Source organism: Narcine bancroftii, chromosome 7 (assembly GCF_036971445.1).
Source record: "Narcine bancroftii isolate sNarBan1 chromosome 7, sNarBan1.hap1, whole genome shotgun sequence".
NCBI classification, from domain to species: Eukaryota; Metazoa; Chordata; class Chondrichthyes; order Torpediniformes; family Narcinidae; genus Narcine; species Narcine bancroftii.
In genome coordinates, this window is record NC_091475.1 from 200,647,730 (window position 1) to 200,663,201 (window position 15,472).

General features: G+C 47.8%; 1 long non-coding RNA gene across 1 annotated transcript in view; it reads right to left on the reverse strand.

Annotated features, from left to right (window-relative positions):
* Positions 1-3,983: 3,983 nt before the first annotated feature.
* LOC138740155 (uncharacterized) overlaps positions 3,984-15,472 on the reverse strand; it is a 59,622-nt gene continuing 48,133 nt past the window's right edge. Inside the window, exon 3 of the long non-coding RNA XR_011342709.1 lies at positions 3,984-5,139. This is a non-coding gene — a long non-coding RNA (uncharacterized lncRNA). The remainder of the gene's footprint in view (positions 5,140-15,472) is intronic.

Consider the following 15,472-nt stretch of genomic DNA (forward strand, 5'->3'; position numbering starts at 1 on the left):
CAATGGCCTATTTCTGTTCTACTTTGTTCAACCGCCATCATCATCCTTTACTCCCTCGTTGGTCTACCTATCACCTCCTGGCCCATGATTCACCTTTCTGCTTCTATTTATACTGGACATCATCCCTCTCCACCCTCACTGCTGATCAGCATCTAGTTTCCAAATGTCAACAATTCTTTCCTCACCCAACCCACAACCATCCCCCATCCCCACAATCATCTCCACCCAACCCACAACCATCCCCCATCCCCACAATCATCTCCACCCAACCCACAACCATCCCTCATCCCCACAATCATCTCCACCCAACCCACAACCATCCCTCATCCCCACAATCATCTCCACCCAACCCACAACCATCCCCCATCCCCACAATCATCTCCACCCAACCCACAACCATCCCCCATCCCCACAATCATCTCCACCCAACCCACAACCATCCCCCATCCCCACAATCATCTCCACCCAACCCACAACCATCCCTCATCCCCACAATCATCTCCACCCAACCCACAACCATCCCCCATCCCCACAATCATCTCCACCCAACCCACAACCATCCCCCATCCCCACAATCATCTCCACCCAACCCACAACCATCCCCCATCCCCACAATCATCTCCACCCAACCCACAACCATCCCCCATCCCCACAATCATCTCCACCCAACCCACAACCATCCCCCATCCCCACAATCATCTCCACCCAACCCACAACCATCCCCCATCCCCACAATCATCTCCACCCAACCCACAACCATTCCCCATCCCCACAATCATCTCCACCCAACCCACAACCATCCCCCATCCCCACAATCATCTCCACCCAACCCACAACCATCCCTCATCCCCGCAATCAACTTCACCCAACCCACAACCATTCCCCCAACCCAAAAATTGAAGTTGATATTGGTATTGAAAATAATCAGAATTGAAAGTTGACTGTTTTAAAAGTAGTTTAAACATTATTCATTTATTTGATGATCCTTTCATTTGATAAGGGAGGGATGTCATAGTGATAAATAATAGTTTGGTTATCGACTATGATGCCTTGCAGGATAATATAGATTGGTTATTGATTGTAATGGCTGACATGTTGCACAGGACCACGAGGGAGTAAGAAACAGTAATGGTGGAATAAAGACAGACCATATTTCAACTCCACCTCAGAGTGTTGGCTTTATTTGACCTCAGGATTCGACAACAGTGTGCTTCGCAGTCTTGGCAATATTGCCTTTGATGTGGCTGAAGGCCTCATGGGCTTCTGCCAACAGGTGAAAGGAAGTGGCTTTTATGAGGAGGTGGGTCTTATCTGCATAGTTGGGGACCCACTGGTCATAACAGTAAAATAAAACCCAGGCACCTTTTCAGGGCCTTGAGGTTGTGAGGAAGTTGGAGTGGTCAGGATCAGGGCCAATTACTCCATTCTCCACGACACAGCCGAGTCTAGCCAGGCATGATGTGCAGAAAACACATTTATCTTTGTTGTAGGTGAGGTTAAGGCTTTTGGCTGTCTGGAGAAATTTCCGGAGGTTGGCGGCAGAATCCTGCAGATTATTGTCGTGGATAGTGACATTGTCAGGGTAGGGGAATGTGGACAGCAGCCTGTGCTCCCTCTGGAAAAGAGAGACTCTACTGGTAACTGTGGCACGCAGTTGGCTGGAATCAGACACACACAAGGTAAAGACTGTACAACAGACTTTAATCCACAAAGATTTCCACAGAGCTGGGCTGGCTGTAGCTGAGTAACTCTGAGTGAGCTTCAGGAAGCTGGCGCAGGCTTATATCCCAGAAGGTGATTGAGACCCGACTGGGTGGGGCTTGATTCCTTCAGGCTGACTGATTGACAGCCGGCCAGTTGTTGTCCTGTCCCCTGACACTCCTGCAGGTACAGAGGTTGCCCCCTGCAGTAGGCCGGTGGTGTAACACCACAGTAACCACTCAGAAAGTGGTAGAGGCAGCCATTTGCCTCGAACGCAGTGTACTGGCCGTCTGGTGGATAGGGAGCTGGTGGTTTGCCAACTTTAAATCGATGGTAGAAAATACCCGATATTGGGCAATTTGGTTTACCACGTCGGTTGTGCGGGACAGGTGGTATGGATCCAGTTGCATAAACCTGTTAATGGTCTAACTGACTGAGATGAATCTGTGTCATCCTGTCAGTCTTTCGCTGTGCTTAGCCTGCTCTACTGACATTGGACGTGTATTATTTTTATCTCTAAAGACATTCCCCTTGGCTGTAACTGTGTACACACCCATTATCATTCATTATTTGTTACTGAGTTTCTACTAATAAAAGCCATGATTCCTGGTTCACTACACAGCCTTCGATTTCTTCATTATCTGGTGTCAATAACCATTTGGTGATTTTCCCTACCCTTAACCACCACTACCTGATCTCTCCAGGGGCTGGAACTGGGTTCCATGATCCCCTCGTTCAGGAGCCGTCTCACCTCTGATTTTATAAAGGCCCTGTCCCCAGCCCTGTATCACCTGCTCTTGGAGGTGATGGGCTAACAGTCGGGGGTGAGTTTGGCAAACAGAATGGGAGGTTGATCTGGAGGGTAGAGAGCCCGCAAGTCCCATGTGGTGGGCAGATCGCGGTTTGCTGGTTGAACACATTTGGAGGGGAGGGCGGGCAATTTTAAAACTGTTGGTTGCAGATCATGCGATGGGGGGGATGGGGCCCATTATATTCCATGGTGATGCTCTTAAAGTGGCACTGAATGTCCAACCCCAGTGGTAAGGACAAGCAGAATTGTGGCACCACAAGGAGTTTAAATTTTTTGTACTCTGCACCATACACGGTCAGCGTCACTACACAGCTGCTGTAGAGACCGTGGAGACCCTGTAACTCACTGGACTCACTGCAAGGGAGTAACATTGCACCATGTCAGGGTGGATGAAGCTCTCCATGCTCCCATTATCGAACAGGCAGATCTTCTTGTGCCCATCTACCTCTTATGTCCACCATTGACCTGGCAAGCTGATGATGGCTGCTTTGGTCAAGCGTGACTGAAGATAGAATAGCGCTGCTGCCTGATCCGCTGTACTGGCTGTGGTGTGGTAAAATGGCGGCATCCAAGATGGCAGCCCCCATGACGCGCAGGTTGTTGTTCGTCGGAAGTGATGTCATCCAAGATGGTGGTGGCCCCCACTGCCTGCCACGGCACTGTTTGGGTTAGAAGGTTGCTTCATGTAGCGTCCCTTCTTCCCACAGGTGGAACAGACCACTTCCTTCACCAGGCATTGCTTCCTAGGGTCCTTCTTCTGGCTGCAGATGTTGCACTTCGGTTGCTTGCCAATGGGAGCGGAGGGCATAGTCAGGTCGGGATGAGGGGTGGCCTGTGATCCCGTGAATCGAGATGGTGGCGCCTGTGTCCTCCATACGGTGGCCGCATTATCAGTCGAGAAAGAGTCCACGTTGCTCTTTTCCAGAGTTTTAGCTAGTTCAATGGCTTTCTGCAGCCTCAGCTCACCCTGCTCTATCAGTCACTTCCGAATGTAATCTGATTTGATGCCTGCTACACAGGCATCTCGGATCAGCTTCTCCGTTACCCTTCTGCTGATACAGCCTTGCAGCTGCAAGCCTGTCCAAGGTCTCGCAGGACCCGAAGGTAATCATCGATTGACTCCCCGGGTTTGCTGCTTATGCATGGCTAGGATGTGCCTGGTGAAGACTTCATTCACCTGAACCAGGTACAGGCCTTTCAGAATGTCCATTGCTTTAGTGAATGTCTCTGACCATCAGGTAAACGCAGTGCCCGACCCATGATAACAGCAAGTGCAGCTTGTCAGCATCAGATTTGATGACGGTGGAGGCCTGCCGAAACACGCCGACGCAGCGTAGCCAGAGTTCGAACTTGTTGAATGCTTCCAGTGATGGCAGGTCGATTTCCCACCTCTCTGGTCCATTCCAAAAAAGTTAGGGTAATAAACTTGATGCGCTATCAATAACTCCAGAGACTAGAAGTTAGCAAACTGATAGACTTTTATTACCAAAAACAGAAGGCACATCTCATGTTGTTGACCTGAAGCCTGAGCTGGTTCTGGGGAGGTGGGTTATGGCATTGCCGCCTTTATTAGTGGAATCAAGATGGAGGAGCCATGGCTGGGCAGCCATTCACACACAAACATTATTAACAGTGGTTCCACTACAATATTCATGAAACATAGAAAAGTATGCAGGCCCTTTGGACACAATATCTGTGCTGAACATGGTACTCAAATTAAAATAACCCCCCCTGCTGCTTGAACATGACACCTCTATTCTCTGCACATCTACACGTTGCTGTAAAAGCCTTTTAAACATGTCTACTGTATCTGCTTCCACCACTAAGCCTGGCACCCAGCCATTTCTGTGCATGAAAACTTGCATCACACACGTCCTTTAAGCCCCTTCAATCCATGTCAGCTAGTATGTAACCTTTATACATTGGGAAAAAGATTCCCATAACTTTATAAATGCCTCCCTTAATTTCTATCAGGCCTCTGACATTACAAAGAAAGTTGTCCAAGTGTGCCCATCTTCTCCCCATAATTCAAATTTATTGTCAGAGTACAATAAAGCTCCTTCGTGAGAACCAGATCTGTGGGCATGGAGTTAGCAGCATTAAGGATGTTTAGTCCGACACACACCTCATTCCAGCATTGAGAGGAACGAGTTGAGGTGTGGGGGGTGATGGGGAACCTGTCCTGGACCCCAGTATCTCAGTCATACCAAAGCGTCCACTACTGTGATGCACTGGTGTGGAATGGAATGGCATGCTGGATGGAGGGGCCAGGTATATGGGATGAGGCTGACCATATGACTGTGGGAATGGGGATGGGGAGGCCTCCATTCGCGTGACCATTCTGTTGAAGATGACTGACTGCCTGTCCATTGCGGCGCTCAGTCCCCGCAGGGAAGCTGCAAACTCAGACATCGACTGGGCATGCTTCTCCACTTCAGAGCGGTGCGTTGCTTCCTCGTCCTCCCTCAGGTCAACGAGCATGACTCTCTTGTGATCCAGCGCCTCGTCTGCACATTGGTGGTCTCTTTCACTGTACTCCCTGTCAAGTGCCAACATCATCACCTACAGGTCCTTCATGAGAACCAGACCCTTGGTCAGTCACTGGTGCTTGCGTCTGGAACCAGAGGCTGTAGGTGGAAACAAGAAAATTGCATCAGCATTGGACTTAGGTGCTTCTCCATAAACACAACCTCAATGCTACTGTACCTGTGCTCTCGCCACTTCCGGGGCCAGTGACCTCTGCGCTTCCTCTCTCGGGGGCATCCAAATCCGTGGCTGCCAGATCCTCAGAGGTAGCCTCCTCCTTCTGGACCGGCATGTCTCCTTCATTGGCACTGTGTGAACCCTGAGATCCCTCAAGGATGAGCTCTGAGGAATCAGGGATCTCCATGGCGCTGGCTACATTCGAGGGAATAGCTGAGCAGCCAGCCCCTCCAGAGAGTGTGGCACTGGTCGAAGTACTGCCACTCATTGCGCCCATTGCCTCTCCTCCTGTTGTGGTCCAAGATTGTGTGGAATTTCATCCTCAGGCTCTTCAGCTTTGTGAACACCTGATTTTTACTGCGGTTGTGCCCTTGTGCTGCGAGCATTCCAGATAACTGCTCAAATGTGGGAACCATCATTCACTGTCCCAGTGAGCTGCCTTTCCTGGGATTCCTGAGTCAGATGGTCTAGAAGCAGTCTTACCTCTTCATCAGACGAGTTACAAGCCTTTTTTGGAGCCATTGTTCAAATGCACTGTTTTCCTGCACTGCTAAACAAAACGACTGAATCTGTACTAGGCTGCCTGCACAATGTGCTTCAAGATTCACGCCAGGCATCTCAGGCTGATGACTTCACTACCTCGGCAGCTGCCCACTCCTTTGACAGCCACTTTCAGCCAAGTGCATTCACGTGGCTGGGGAAGCCACTGTGCTGTGCTGATTATGCCTCTCGGAGGAGGGTGACGTAGCTCGCCTCAAAGGCGCCTCCTGCATATTCATGTGGCCTCTCCACAGCCGCATATTGCCAAAATATGCAGCTTTACATGCGGGGCAATTGGCCACCTGAAAATGCCTAAATAAAGAAATGTAAATAAACTGATAAGTGACACAGAGAGAAAACAATAAAGTGCACAAGTCAGGGTACTTAAAGGAGTCCCTGATTGAGTTTGTTGTTGAGGAGTCTGATGGTGGAGGGGTAGCAGCTGTTCCTGAACCTGGTGGTGTGAGTCTTGTGGCATCTACACCTCTTTCCTGATGGTAGCAACGAGAATAGAGCATGTGCTGGGAGGTGTGAATCCTTGATCATTGCTGCTGCCCTCCGACGGCAGCATTTGCTGCAGATGTTCTCAAAGGTGTGGGAGGGAGTGGTAGGTAGTTTGCCTGCAATGTCCTGGGCTGTGTCCGCTTCCTTTTTTCAGGGTGTTTCACCTCAGAGGTATTGGTGTCCCCATACCAGACAACAATGCAGCTGGAATTCACACCTTTCAATACCGGCAACATCCTGGTAAATCAAAGCCTCCACATTCTTTTTTTTAATGGGTTGACCAGAATTGCACATAACATCATGGGAAGAGATGAATAAACCTCTTGCTATACTCATTTCAAACAGTTCCAATGGCAGAAAAGTATTGTCTGCCCCATTGGAAGTCACTTTTTTTGTGACTCAAATTACCGTGAATATTTTTTAAAAAAATCTCTCTATCTTACGCATTTATTGACTTTTAAAATTCAATTAAGTTTTTTTTTAATTCCTGTTCATCTGCAGCAAGTAAGCTTTTTGGTGCGTATTGTTGCAGTCGTGTGTTTACCTTCATCGGGAGCAGTGCTGGCCACCGCTGATGACGTTTGTGATGGGCAACGTGGGTCATAGCATGCATGCGCAGGTGCGTTAAGCGTTAGTGAATACCTGATGAATCTCTGATGCAGGGGAAGGAGAGTGAGAGTATCAGGATCACCTGTGAGCCAGTGAGAAGGTCAGAGGAGTTTTGTTGAGTGGTGTTTGGGGAGTTGAAGGTTGCAATATTATGTTTAGTAAATACTAAAAAGAAAGTTGACTTTGCGGCATGCTGGAAGAAACAAGAGAGTGTATTCTTTATTTGTTTGCAAGCTGTGGTAAATCAGTGCCATTACAAGTGGTGACTATACCTTCTAGTTTAAAATGGATAGTGATCCGGGCAAACCAATTACATGAGCAGTTTGGGAGCTCAGATTAAAGATTCACCACCACCCCCCCCCCCACACTTTATATTAATAATACACCAACATGGTTCATGATCCTCAAAGTGTGTTTCTCTACCCTCAGTGTGGTGAGTCTCAAGATGAAGTGCGGTTTAATTGTCTTCCAGAGCAGATTGCTTGTGAAGTGGAGGATGTCTTAGTGGATGCGGATGGTAACCTCCCACAGGACATGTTTAAGGAGGCTATATAGTGATGTACTCAGCCATCTAGGGAGACTCATATTGCCCAGTTACAAGCTGATGACAGCCTAGGTTACAGGCAACCATCACAGATGTTGGAGGGGGTGGTGCAGGCTAGCTGGAACAGATCCTGTTGAAGGTGATTTTTGGGAACGGAGGTTCCTTCGATGTTCACCTCATCATGTTCAAGAGCATTTGGTGAGCACCTTTCAAATGTCCACCCTTGATCAGTTGGCAGATCATGTCGACCTCGTTATGTCCATTGATGATAGAAGGAATGGCTTCTTGCCCCTAGTGCAAAGGAGCAAATGGAACTGGAACCACTGATAACTGCACCTTATCAATTGAAGATAACTGAGTTGGAACAGCTAAAGGCAGCACTGACTATGAATGCCTAGGCTTTGGGCCTGAAATTCCTTCCTGGTTAGAATCGTGATGGTCGAGGACATGGCAGAGGAAACGGATCACCCTTGTAGCAGTGGGCTAATGTTACTGTCAGAGGGGTTTAACTGGATAGTGTTTGGGGAGTTGAAGAATATAATGTTGTGTCAAGTGAGTCATAGAAAGGAAGTTGACTTCATGAGTGCTGAAAGAAATGAGTGTCTGTATTCTTTGTTTGTAAGCTATGGTAAATCAGTGCCGAAACAGTATGTACATTGTAAAATGTGTATGACAATAAAATCAGCATCGTCACATTCGGCAGCTTCTATGAAGAGGAAACCAAGTTAAAATTTCACATAAATGATTTATGCATTTTAATGTTGCACTAGGAAATCAAACTTAACAAAACAGAGAAGGAGCAGGAGTCGGCCACTCAGCCCCTCAAGTGAGCCAACCTATAATGTCTGGTACAATATTTGATCTTAACATTTTAAAAAACGTTTGTTCACAGCACGGTAGCAGCAGATTCCGGCCATTTAAAGCCGTGCCGCCCAATTACACTCAAATTAACCAACAACCCCGTACGTTTTTGGAGGTGGGAAGAAACCAAGCCACCCAGAGAAAACCTACGCAGACCTGGGGAGAGCAGGCAAATTCCCTACAGGCAGTGCCTGAGTCGCTGCCACACTGATCTGCCTGACTGTTTCAGTTCACCACAGCAGCCCCCCACCCCCCCAACTTCTCTGATCATTAAAAAATTGACCTGCCTCCACAAACTTACCCCCAGTAATCGACCTTCCACAATCCTCCAAAAAAGAATTCCAAATAAAGTCAGTAAAACCTGAAAAGAAATTCCTCTGCACTTCATTTTAAATGATTAACCTACTTTCCTTTTCCAATATAAAGGTAAAAGTAAAGTTTCCATTATTGTCACATTGTAGTCACGTTCTGTTGCAGTGAGAAAAAGGAGGAGTCTGACTTGAGTGGCGTCCAGTTATAAAATGGTTTACTTGTCCACACAAGTGCGTGTTTTGAACATTCCTCCCTGGGACCCCTGCGCGCTGTGAGATGGAAATGATGTCACCTGCCGGCCTGCGGTTTGGCCCGCAGTCAGAGCCATCCCAGTTGCTGATGTCAGTAGTTCACCCGCGACTTTCTGAGCCAGTTCGAACTGCATTTAGGCGAGCTGCCACAAGTAATAGTACATTTGGAATGTTATATGTACGGAATTCTTTAACTTTTGTCTACGCTAAGGCAGACAGAGTGTCACCCATTTGTGAGAGCACCCATCACAGAAACCTAAATCTGTTTTCTCTTTCAAGGGTCTCCCTCAACTGGAAATCAAGGACTCTTTCCCCAGGGATAAAGTGGTATGGAACTGATCAAGCTGCCATGAGGTGCATTGCTCTCCCTTATTCGAAGCAGTCTCATAAATTTGTTTTTATTACAGGATTATGCACAAAGGTGCTGGACAAACTCAGCAGGATCTCATAGAGACCTATAAAATTCTGGCAGGACTGGACAGAATGGATGCAGATGGGATGTTTCCAATGATGGGAAAATCCAGAACCCGGGGCCATGGTTTGAGGATAATAGGCAAACCATTTAGGACCGAGATGAGGAGGAATTTCTTGACCCAGAGGGTGGTGAATCTGTGGAATTCATTGCCACAGAGGGCAGTAGAGGCAGGTTCATTAAATCTATTTAAGAGGGAATTAGATCTATTTCTTCAGTATAAGGGTATTAAAGGTTACGGAGAGAAGGCGGGGACGGGGTACTGAACTTTAAGATCAGCCGTGATCTCGTTGAACGGCGGAGCAGGCTCGAAGGGTCGAATGACCTACTCCCGCTCCTATCTTCTATGTTTCTATGTTTCTATGTTTCATCATAGGAAGTAAAGGGTACCTGACATTTTGGGCCTAAGCCCTTCATCAATGTATGAGCAAAACAAAAGCAGGTGGATAGGGAAGGGGAGGAGAAAAAAGCTGAGAAGTGATGGGGAGAGGGGAGTTCTTTGATATGAGAGGGAAGACCCTACCCTAGCTTCCCTTCCCCTCAGTCTCCTTTCCTCCAGTCCCCCCATCCTTTCCATTCCCTCTCCTATCAGAGGGCTATCCTATCCCTATCACCTCAGCTTTTTTTCTCTTCTACTCTCCCACCTGTAACCACCTCTTCTCGGTTCGTTGGTGCACCACCCTATGCCCTGTAAAGGTTAAAACCCTCGTGTTTTTTGATTTTTGTTAATTTTGTGACTCTCTTCAAGAGAACTGTTGTTTATAGTGTTACCAAAGTGACTCTGATGTAATATGTTTTAATATCCATCCAAGCTAACTGCTTGCATTTTTCTACAAGATGTGAAGGAAGCATGAGCATGAGAAATTTTTCTCCAAATTCTTTTGTATCTCTAAGTTTTTGTATCTCTATATATCTTTGTACCTTTATACAGTAAATGCTTTGTAATTCATCATTATAAAGTCTTGTTGCGAACTATGCAAGATGTTTATCTGTTCTATCAACCAATTAAAACTACATAAAGCAATAGCCACAGAGATTGATTTACTGGATTAAAGAGATTAAAATTTGGGATATCGCAGCTCATACTTTGGAATATGATACTTTGAAATTAGGATATATTAGATAAGGAAAGTGTTGTCTATATTTTGATTTAAAGAAAAAATTAATTGTGTACTTTGTTTGGAAGAAAGGCTCAAAAAATTTGTTTAAAGGAATTGATAACTTAATTTAAAACCAAGAGACATCCATGCTGTAACAAAAGAATATTCCAGAAGTGTGTGAACCTTTCTGTGAATTGTGCAGTTTGAAATTGAGCCAATAACTAGCCAGACGGTTTATGTCCTTGAAAAAGATAAGCTACTGCTCTAGTAGCAGAATTGGCAGGAAGCCCAGAAAATTTTCCTGTAGACATAAACATTGAGATAAGAAAGTTTATGTGCAGAACCTCAGAGACAATTCAAACAGGGACCAAGATTTTTAAAAAAATATCATTTACAGTTCCAGTGGGAACCAGGAGAAGCCAGGTTGCAGTGTGAAGAACCCAAGATGGATTAGAAGAAGTCTCGTCGGGCTAAAGACCTTGAGCAAACAGATTCTCTCAATGAACTATTTGATCGTGAGTTGAGCAACAAGGCAGACCGACGATACTTGGCAGGATGTTGGAGCCATTAGCCAAGGAAGAAACGGCTTCAACTAGCAAGCAAGCAAGAAGACTCTGTCAAGGCACTGCAGGCCTCATTCACTGGCTAAAACATTAGTGGAACTGGAGACTCAATCAATGGTATCTCAAAGTTCAGATGGGAATCCTGATGATGGTATTTCCCAGGTTATAAGAGCAGGAAGATTTTCAAAGTCTTCAAAGGCATCTATAGCAAGTACTGCTTTGCGTTCTTCAAGCATTTCATCTGTACATGCTAAGGCGCAAGCAGACTTGGCTACTGTCTGTGCACAACAACAGTGGTTGGGAAAAGATATGGTTTAGAGGATAAGGAGGTTCAGATCAGGAAACAGCAACTGAAGTTACAAATGGATTGTGAAGAACAAAATAGATTACTAAATAGAGAAAAGAAACGACTGGAGCTTGAAGAACAACGTGCTATGAATATGGCCAAAAGGAAAGCATTAGCTCAGGCTTCTGCAAGATTTGTCACTCACAGTAATATACCCAAAGGGCTAGCATCGAACCTTCCAGCACAGCCATGGTTACGGCAGCCACAATAAAAAAATATATACTCGAGCAAGGAGCCATGGGTGTTGCTGCTCGTGTGTAGTGGGATGAGCGACTGCGCATTTGGATGGGCCGAATCACCGCCCCAGTCGTCCGACTCAAAATGGCACAGTAGAAGCCCAAGGTTAACAACACGTGTTTCCCAGGGGCCATCACCACTTCCAGGGGTTGCACCACCACGACACGCTGACACCACTTCCGGAAGCAGGCATACACATCACTAAAAGCGGGTGTTTCCCTGCGCGCAGTGTGAGGAATTTAGACAATAAAGTCAGTTGCGGGTTCACCCTCTCACTGTGTGAATGTCTCTTGGTTCTGTAGCGCTGCCATAGCAGATGTTGCAGTGGTGACCCTGACAGTTCCAACATTTTTGGAACCCAACTCGAATGCAACAGAATTCAGGATGCTGCTTCTGCTACAGTCGCAATGGCTACGACCAACACTGTGGGCGTGCATTTGTTGACCTTCTGGTCAAACCAGCCCAGGAATTAAATGCAACTGGACGAGTCCCAGTTCCACATCAGAGGCATTGTCTCGGAGGACACCAAGTTCTGGCACGTTGTCAACGTCCTGGATGCTGCCAGCACAGCCAAAGTAAGCTCCTTCCCATGGGGCATAAGTACGAGCAATTCCAGCTTTCCCTCCTCGATTCCCTAGACCTCATCTGGTACTAGCTCACCATCCGCATCCTGAATATGCAAGGCCTGAGTGATAGAAACCCCTCTGAGCTCATGCATGGAATGGTGGTCCTAGCGGCGGATGGACACACAATCTGTTTCCTTTTAGAGGCCCTTTTCCTCTCCAGGCTACCGGTACACATTTCCTCAGCAGCTTCCGACATGGATTTCAGCACCCGTAAACCTGATATCCAAGGAAGCAGACAGACTTTTCCGTACCCCGCAACACAGCTCAATCCATGTGCAGCCTATCTATGCGGTTGACACCGCTGCTTCAGCACCTCCACCAGGCCCACCAGCAATTCTGTAAGCCCAAACACAGCGCAACGAGCACCCAGACAAGCAGTGTATACTACTTCTACCACCACAGATGGTGCCGAAACGTGTGGCACCTACCACCACCAAACCAAACACGGTGACGGGAAACAGGCAGGCCGGCAGCTGATAGTGGCCTCGGTGGTTGGCATATATAAAGGTCTACTCTACCTCAGGGACTAGTGGACAAAGAGTGACTTCCTAGTTGATGTGGACACAGAGATAAGTCTTGCCCTATCACTGTATTTCGAGACCTAACACAACCCCAAGGGCCTCCCTCAACAAGGAGTCAACGGCTCCTCCATTCCAAGTTATGGCACCCATCTGGTCACAATCCAAGCTGGGGACACGGTTTTCGAGTGGAAGTGAACTATCACAGCCATAGGACAGGCCTTTCTCAGAGTAGATTTCCTCTAGGCACATGAACATTTAGTTGACATGACCAGATGCCATTTGGTGGATGCTACCATGTTCAGTCGTACCCCTTGACTCTACCGCAACGTCCTTTTCTGCCATTGGGTATCCATGCTTTGGGCTGAAATGAGTATGCCAGCCTACTGGCCAAGTACATGGCTCTGCTGGCACCCAATTTCCATGATGGCATGGAGCATTATATTGAGGCCATTGGGCTTCCAGTACATGCACAGGATCGGCACCTCCCTGATGTGTCAGTTGATGAAGTAGACAAAGACGATGTGGTCAAACAATAATCATGGCTTTTATTAGCAGAAACTCATGGTACAATTTTTTCTTTGGCTTGGCTTCGCGGACGAAGATTTATGGAGGGGGTAAAAAGTCCACGTCAGCTGCAGGCTCGTTTGTGGCTGACCAGTCCGATGCGGGACAGGCAGACACGATTGCAGCGGTTGCAAGGGAAAATTGGTTGGTTGGGGTTGGGTGTTGGGTTTTTCCTCCTTTGCCTTTTGTCAGTGAGGTGGGCTCTGCGGTCTTCTTCAAAGGAGGCTGCTGCCCGCCAAACTGTGAGGCGCCAAGATGCACGGTTTGAGGCGTTATCAGCCCACTGGCGGTGGTCAATGTGGCAGGCACCAAGAGATTTCTTTAGGCAGTCCTTGTACCTTTTCTTTGGTGCACCTCTGTCACGGTGGCCAGTGGAGAGCTCGCCATATAATACGATCTTGGGAAGGCGATGGTCCTCCATTCTGGAGACGTGACCCATCCAGCGCAGCTGGATCTTCAGCAGCGTGGACTCGATGCTGTCGACCTCTGCCATCTCGAGTACCTCGACGTTAGGGGTGTGAGCGCTCCAATGGATGTTGAGGATGGAGCGGAGACAACGCTGGTGGAAGCGTTCTAGGAGCCGTAGGTGGTGCCGGTAGAGGACCCATGATTCGGAGCCGAACAGGAGTGTGGGTATGACAACGGCTCTGTATACGCTTATCTTTGTGAGGTTTTTCAGTTGGTTGTTTTTCCAGACTCTTTTGTGTAGTCTTCCAAAGGCGCTATTTGCCTTGGCGAGTCTGTTGTCTATCTCATTGTCGATCCTTGCATCTGATGAAATGGTGCAGCCGAGATAGGTAAACTGGTTGACCGTTTTGAGTTTTGTGTGCCCGATGGAGATGTGGGGGGGCTGGTAGTCATGGTGGGGAGCTGGCTGATGGAGGACCTCAGTTTTCTTCAGGCTGACTTCCAGGCCAAACATTTTGGCAGTTTCCGCAAAGCAGGACGTCAAGCGCTGAAGAGCTGGCTCTGAATGGGCAACTAAAGCGGCATCATCATGGTACAATAATGAAAGACAATAGGTGCATTCACAGTTATATCCAAGGTGAGTGTCCTTAACAGTAGATATAATGCACAGTCAATGTTAGTATTGCAAGGCTCCCTAGAGGGGAGACAGGCAGCTTGAAGACATTCACCACACTCCCACAAGACAAACTTCAGCAAGCCATGGCTGAGTTCGCTCCGTGGAGGAGCTGGGAATCATCTGCCATTCAAACAGCCTCTGGGCCTCCTCACTGCACATGGTATGGAAGAGCTCCGGCGGCTGGTGCCCATGCAGCGATGACAGGTGACTAAATGATGCTACAGTCCCAGAAAGGTACCCTATCCCACACATCCAAGACTTTGCCATGAGGCTCCAGAGCTGCCGGATCTTTTCCAAGTTGGACCACATCAAGGAGTAACACCATATTCTGGTGCATCCCACCAATGTCCTGAAAATGGCCATATTCACATCCTTCAGTGTTTTCGAGTTCCTTCAGATGCCGTTCAGACTAAAGAATGCAGCAAAGACATTTCAGTGACTTATGGTCAGCAGGGACCTCGACTTCATCTTCGTCTACCTGGATGATATCCTCATCGCCAGCCCCAACGCCAGCACACACAGGACGCACCTGATTCGCCTTTTCAAAGGTTTGCAGCATTTTGGAATCATGGTGAACCCAGCCACATGCCAGTTCGGCCTAGAGACAATCGATTTCTTGGGACACTGTATCACCTGAGAGGGAGCCAAACCGCTGCTGGACAAGGTAGAAGCCATCCAAAACTTCCCCAAGTTGAACATGATCAAAGGCCTGCAGGAGTTCCTGGGGATGGTGAACTTCTATCATCATTTCCTCCCGGGAGTGGCCACCCTCAAGCAGCCCCTGTTTGACCACATCAAGCTCAACGGCAAGATGCTCCAGCAGACTCCGGAAACCACAGAAGCGTTCCAGACCACAAAAGTGGCACTAGCGCAGGCTACATTCCGGGCCCATACAAACTCTTCCTCCCGCGAGTTGAACAGATCAGTGAGCACAGTGCTGGAGCAATGGATCGATGTACAATGGCACCCCTGGCCTTCTTCAGAAAACACCTCTGGACACCAGAGCTCAAATACACCGCTTTCGACCGCGAGTTGCTGGCCCTGTACCTGGCAATACGACACTTCCAGTACATGTTAGAAGGAAGAGTTTTCACTGCCTACACAGACCACAAATGACTCACCT